At 44.4% G+C, this 7,015-nt stretch overlaps 1 non-coding gene across 1 annotated transcript; it reads left to right on the forward strand.

Annotated features, from left to right (window-relative positions):
- The first annotated feature begins 5,913 nt into the window (after nucleotides 1-5,913).
- trnak-cuu (transfer RNA lysine (anticodon CUU)) lies at nucleotides 5,914-5,986 on the forward strand. Its single transcript has one exon. It is a non-coding gene; the product is annotated as a tRNA-Lys (tRNA).
- Nucleotides 5,987-7,015: the final 1,029 nt, after the last annotated feature.

Raw genomic sequence — 7,015 nt, forward strand, 5'->3', positions numbered from 1 at the left:
AATCGTCTCTGTATCCCCTCCAAAGCCAGTATATCCTTCCTTAAGTAGGGTGACCAAAACTGCACGCAGTACTCCAGGTGCGGCCTCAGCAATACCCTATACAGTTGCAGCAGGGCATCCCTGCTTTTGTACTCCATCGCTCTCGCAATGAAGGCGAACATTCCATTCACCTTCCTGACTACCTGCTGCACCTGCAAACTAACTTTTGGGGATTCATGCACAAGGACCCCCAGGTCCCTCTGCACTGCAGCATGTTGTAATTTCTCCCTATTCAAATAATATTCACTTTTACAGTTTTTTTTTTCCCAAGGTGGATGACCTCACACTTTCCGGCATTGTATTTCATCTGCCAAACCTTAGCCCATTCGCTTAACCTATCCAAATCTCTTTGCAGCCTCTCTGTTTCCTCTACACAACCCGCTTTCCCACTAATCTTTGTGTCATCTGCAAATTCTTTTACACTACACTCTATGTATATTGCAAACAGTTGTGGTCCCAGCACCAATCCCTGTGGCACACCATTAGCCACCGATTTCCAACCTGAAAAGCACCCATTTATCCCGACTCTCTGCTTTCTGTTCGCCAGCCAAATCTCGATTCATGCTAATACATATCCTCTGACTCCGCGTACCTCTATCTTCGGAAGTAACCTTTTGTGTGGTACCTTATCGAATGCCTTTTGGAAATCTAAATACACCACATCCATCGGTACACCTCTATCCACCATGCTCGTTATATCCTCAAAGAATTCCAGTAAATTAGTTAAACATGATTTCCCCTTCATGAATCCATGCTGTGTCTGCTTGATTGCACTAAGCCTATTTGGATGTCCCACTATTTCTTCCTGAATGATAGTTTCAAACATTTTCCCCACTACAGATGTTAAACTAACCGTCCTCTCGTTACCTGCCTTTTTTCTGCCCCCTTTTTTAAACAGAGGCGTTACATTAGCTGCTTTCCAATCCGCTGGTACCTCCCCAGAATCCAGAGAAGTTTGGAAGATTAAAACGAATGCACCTGCAAAAACTTCCGCCATCTCTTTTAATACCCTAGGATGCATTTCATCAGGACCAGGGAACTTGTCTACCTTGAGTCCCATTAGCCTGTCCAGCACTACCCGCCTAGTGATAGTGATTGTCTCAAGGTCCTCCCTTCCCACATTCCTGTGACCAACAATTTCTGGCATGGTTTTTGTGTCTTCCACTGTGAAGACCGAAGCAAAATAATTGTTTAAGACTCAGCCATTTCCACATTTCCCATTATTAAATCCCCCTTCTCATCTTCTGAGGGACCAACATTTACTTTAGTCACTCTTTGCCGTTTTATATATCGGTAAAAGCTTTTACTATCTGTTTTTATATTTTGCACAATTTTAATTTCGTAATCTATCCTTCCTTTCTTTATTGCTTTCAAGTCATTGTTTGCTGTCGTTTAAAATTTTCCCAATCTTCTAGTTTCCCACTAACCTTGGCCAATTTATACGCATTGGTTTTTAATTTGATACTCTCCTTTATTTCCTTCGTTATCCACGGCAAGTTATCCCTTCTCTTACTGCCCTTCTTTTTCACTGGAATATATTTTTGTTGTGCACGATGAAAGAGCTCCTTAAAAGTCCTCTGCTGTGTCTCAATTGTGCCACCGTTTAGTCTGTGTTCCCAGTCTACTTTAGCCAACTCTGCCCTCATCCCACTATAGACCCCTTTGTTGCAGCATTGTATGCTCGTTTGCGACACTACTTCCTCACTCTCAATCTGTATTACAAATTCAACCATACTGTGATCACTCATTCCGAGAGATATTTTACGAGGAGATCGTTTATTATTCCTGTCTCATTGCACAGGACCAGATTTAAGATAGCTTGCTCCCTTGTACGTTCTGTAACATATTGTTCTCAGAAACAATCCTGTATGCATTCTATAAATTCCTCCTCCAGGCTACCCCGTGCGATTTGATTTGACCAATGTAGGTTAAAATCCCCCATGATTACTGCCGTTCCTTTTTCACATGCCTCCATTATTCCCTTGATTATTGCCCACACCACCGTCAAGTTATTATTTGGGCGCCTATAAACTACACGCAGCAGTGACTTTTTCCCCTTACTATCTCTAATCTCCACCCACAATGATTCAACATTTTGTTCATTAGAGCCAATATCATTTCTCACAACTGCCCTGATGTCATCCTTTATTAAAAGAGCTACGCCACCTCCTTTCCCTTCTTGTCTATCTTTCGGAATTGTCAGCTACCCCTGTATGTTTAATTCCCAGTCTTCGCCACCCTGCAACCAAGTTTCTGTAATGGCCACCAAATCATACCCATTTGTCATGATTTGTGCCGTCAACGCATGTACTTTATTTTGAATGCTGCGTGCGTTTAGGTTAAGTATTTAATATTATGTTTAATCCATGATTTTTAGTTTTGACCCCTCCTGCAGCCCCTTTATATTCAGACATATTGTCCCTTCCTATTACCTTGTGGTTTACACTTACCCCAGTGCTACTCTGCTCTGTTGCCTCCTGCCTTTTGCATTCTTTCTTGGGATCCTGTTTATCTGCGCTCTCACCCACTCTAACGAGCTCAGAGCCCTCTCCTGCGTTCTGAGTAATCCTCGCATTGAGGCACCGAGCTTTCAGTCTTGCCTTTTTATTACACTTTGACCCTTTAGAATTTTGATGTACAGTGGCTATTTTTGGTTTTTGCCTTGGGTTTCTCTGCCCTCCACGTTTACTCATCTCCTTTCTGTCTTTTGTATCTGTCTCCATTTTGTTTCCCTCTTTCTCCCTGCATTGGTTCCCATCCCCCTGCCATTTAGTTTAACTCCTCCCCAACAGCACTAGCAAACACTCCCCCCGAAGGACTTTGGTTCCGGACCTGCACAGGTACAGACCGTCTGGTTTGTACTGGTCCCACCTCCCTCAGAACCGGTTCCAATGCCCCAGGAATTTGAATCCCTCCCTGCTGCACCACTGCTCCAGCGACGTATTCATCTGAGCTATCCTGCGATTCAGACTCTGACTAGCACGTGGCATTGGTAGCAATCCCGATATTACTATTTTTGAGGGCCTACATTTTAATTCAGCATCGAGCTCCTTAAATTCATCTCGTAGGACCTCATCCCTTTTTTTATCTAAATCTTTGGTAACAATGTGCACCACGACAACTGGCTGTTCTCCCTCCCTTTTCAGAATGTCCTGCACCCGTTCCGAGACATCCTTGACCCTTGCACCAGGGAGGCAACATACCATCCTGGGGTCTCGGTTGCGGCCGCAGAAACGCCTATCTATTCCCCTTGCAATCGAATTCCCTCTCACTATCGCTGTCCCATTCTTTTTCCTGCCCTTCTGTGCAGCAGAGCCAGCCACGGTGCCATGAATTTGGCTGCTGCTGCACTGACCTGATGAGTCATCCCCCTCAACAGTGTTCAATGTGAGGACAATGCGATATCCGCTGCACTGCAGCCCATCAAAGGGCGAGAAACCACTGAATATAAAGGATGAACTCACAAATATCAGGGGCAGTGCAGTCTGGTCAATGTCAAACCCTCCTTTCTTATTCAGCTGTGGCATGAATGGGAGTCAGACGCCACAAAGTATAATTAAAGACACAAATACAAGCAACACTTGCAATACTTTTCAGTGTAAAATTCTTTCACTTTATTTGAAATGCTACTGAGTTGAATCTGAAAATACGCACGGTGGAATTTATCTTCACGACTGATTGCATTTTGTGTGCACGGTACGAATAACCGGTGCTGTTAAATTTGATAAAAGTTGCCCCAATTTCGTGGTGTCATCGGCAATGTAGATTTTGAACCAGAAAGCTACAACACAGTGAGTAAAATGGGATATGGTTTTCGAGTTAAGATGCAAAGCACAGGACAAATGATTGAAGTATGAACTGTTCCTGAGTTAGCATTTGTTTGATTGTGCAAAAGACGGTGAGCGGTTAATTAATGATGGTTTCCCGTGAAAGCAAAAGAAAAGTTTAAGAAGAAACCATACGGTGCCTGTCAGGTGCGCGCTGCTTGTGATACCTGGTGGGAATGGGCGGAGATTTTAAAGCCCATTGTATTACAGAACCTTCATATAGACGAACATCTCCTGCGCACTGCGTAGGTCTCATGGTGCAACGGTAGTGTGTCTGACTCCAGCTCCGAAGATTGCGTGTTCAAATCACGTCGTGGTCACTGTTCTTTTGGATATTGTTCTTCCAGAATTAATATTTCTTTGCTGTTTGGCAATAACCAGACACTTGCTCCAAGGTCTGTCTCACTGTTTCCAAGGTGTAAGGCAGAGATTTTTTTTTTATTTAAAAAAATACTTTATTCTGATAAAAATTTGTACAGTACATTCAAAAGCAGTTCAGTACATTTCGCTGTGGTCAGTAATCCCATGCACTACATTTGTGTGCTGACGGCAGTTCTGTTCGATGTATTCCCTTGCTTTTCAGTTCCAGTACAATTCGGTACAATACGGGATACCTTGTAGTACATTCAACAAATTACATCAATCGTGTCACTATACAGTACATGGAATGGGTGACGGAACATTAAACATTTTTTCAACGTGCATCACGAAACAGACCTTACATTGTACATGGCACTACATAGGTGTTTACAGATCATGGTGCTCCATGTACACAATAGAGAAGTTACAAGCACGGCCCGAGCGGAGTTTTATTCTGATTCCTGCCCCGGGGTTTACCGTGTCAGAAGGGCTTTAAACTGTGGCCCTTCCCCACCCTGCCTTTGCGGCAACTACACCAATTTTAAGCGTGTCCCTCAGCACGGAATCCTGGATCTTGGATTGCGCCAGTCTGCAACACGCAGACCTGGACATCTCCTTGCTCTGGAAGACCAGCAAGTTTCGGCAAGACCAAAGAGCATCTTTGACTGAGTTGATGGCACTCCAGCAGCAGGTGATGTCTCTCTCGGTGTGTGTCGCTGGGAACAGCCCGGAGAGCACAGAGTCCTGTGTTACGGATCTGCTCGATGTGAAACTCGACACAACCACTGCATCTCTATCCAAACCAGGTTCCCTGATGGTCTCGCGGTTAGGATTTAGTGATTTCAACGCCACGGCACGGGTTCGATTCCCGGTCAGGGAAATTGTACTTTTAATTCAAAACCTTATAAAAAAATAGTTAATCTATTTTACACATCTTTATGCATCTCCTGTGTAAAAAAAAAAGAAGCATTGATTTAAACATCATTAATTAATACATAAAATCCTATTGTCATATGATATATTTTGCTCAGAGCATATGAGGAAATTTTCTCCCGATCCCATTGCGTTTAATTCTGGTAATCTGGTGCTGAAAGTGGAGATGATTCCGCAGTGTACCGCAAATCATAGACACCATCAGAGGCAGTCTCTCGGGATCGAGGAGGACTTGCTTCCATCCCAAAGTGAGTCCTTTGATGGCTGAACATTCCGATACGAGAGCCACAGACCCTGTTACAGGTGGGACAGACATGCGTCGAGGGAAGGGGTCGGTGGGACTGATTTGCCGCGTGCTCCTTCCGCTGCCTGTGCTTGGTCTCTTCATGCTCCTTGCGTCTAGAGTCAAAGAGCTCAACGCTCTCTCAGAAGATCTTTCTCCACATCGGGCGGTCTGCGGCCAGGGTCTCCCAGGTGTCAGTGGTGATGTCGCACTTTACCAGGGAGGCTTTGATGGTGTCCTTATAACGTTTCCGCTGTCCTCCTTTGGCTCGTTTACCCTAAAGGAGCTCCGCATAAAGACGTAAACATAAACACGTAAGGATTAGGGGCCGGAGTTGGCCATTCGGCCCCTCGAGCCTGGTCCACCATTCAAGATGATCCTGGCAGTTCTTCAACAGCAAGTTTAAACATCTGCGGCGGAGCCAACAGGCGCCTGGCTGCAATGAGTGATAAAAACCTGTTATGAATGAAAGCCTGGCTAGCTCAGTCGGTAGAGCATGAGACTCTTAATCTCAAAGTCGTGGGTTCGAGACCCACGTTGGGCGAATTATTTTCATTTAATGTTGCTTTAATGGAAAACCTCTGACCGAAACGACACAAAACAAAAATGTTGCTGTCAAAGTCATTCAACTCCGAAATTTCCATGCCCCGCGAATCTCCTGAATTAGATGCCTCTAGTTTTGGCGACTCAATCCATGTCCCTTTGCAATGTTGTGCTCCCAGCCACACTATAAAATGTGCCACTAACTTATCGAATCATGGAATGGTTACAGCACGGAAAACCATTCGGCCCATCGAGCCCGTGCCGACCCTCAGCGAGTCCCACTCCCCGCCCTTTCGCCGTAGCCCTGCAATTGTTTTTCCTTCAGACACTTATCCAACTCCCGTCTGAAAGATAAGATTGAGTCTGCCTCCACCGCACTTTCAACCGTGCATTCCAGATCCTAACCACTCGCTGCTAAATGGCCATCTCCTGTTCCTATGTATGAAGTCTGGGAAACACGAGATCAATTCCTGCCACGCTCACAGCCTTCCGAAATAAAGCACCGTCATTCTCTTCTCGTAAAACCAGCTCCTGAAGTATCGGCCAGCTGTGTAGGTTAAAGTTCTGGTTTTTTTCCTGCGATTGCTTTAGACACAGTGTTTCTGTAGTGTACTTGTTGTCATATTCACCTCACACGTGAAAAGTCCCCGGTTCGATCCCGGGTGGAAATTGTATTTTGGAGAATACTTTTGCTGTGAAATAAATTGAACAAAAGTCGCTCCAGGTTCCTTGTCGCATGAGCACTGAACATTTTAAACCAGTCTCCAACATACAGAGTGAGTAAAGTCAGATATGGGAGAAAACTTCATCAATGATTCAAAATCCTTAAATAATTAAAGTTCAGTTATTGAAGTTTCCACTGTCCCTCAGTAACAATTCTACAAAACAACGCTGTCGGTTAATGAATGGGGAATAAAACAAATAATCTTCACCCATCCCCATCCCCCGGCACACAGTTTAATTAGTTGCATGTCATTATTTTAAAGATTTTGAATGGAAGAATTATTTTCTGAATCCGTGCTCCCTCTGT

This window comes from Pristiophorus japonicus, unplaced genomic scaffold (genome assembly GCF_044704955.1).
Source record: "Pristiophorus japonicus isolate sPriJap1 unplaced genomic scaffold, sPriJap1.hap1 HAP1_SCAFFOLD_47, whole genome shotgun sequence".
NCBI classification, from domain to species: domain Eukaryota; kingdom Metazoa; phylum Chordata; class Chondrichthyes; family Pristiophoridae; genus Pristiophorus; species Pristiophorus japonicus.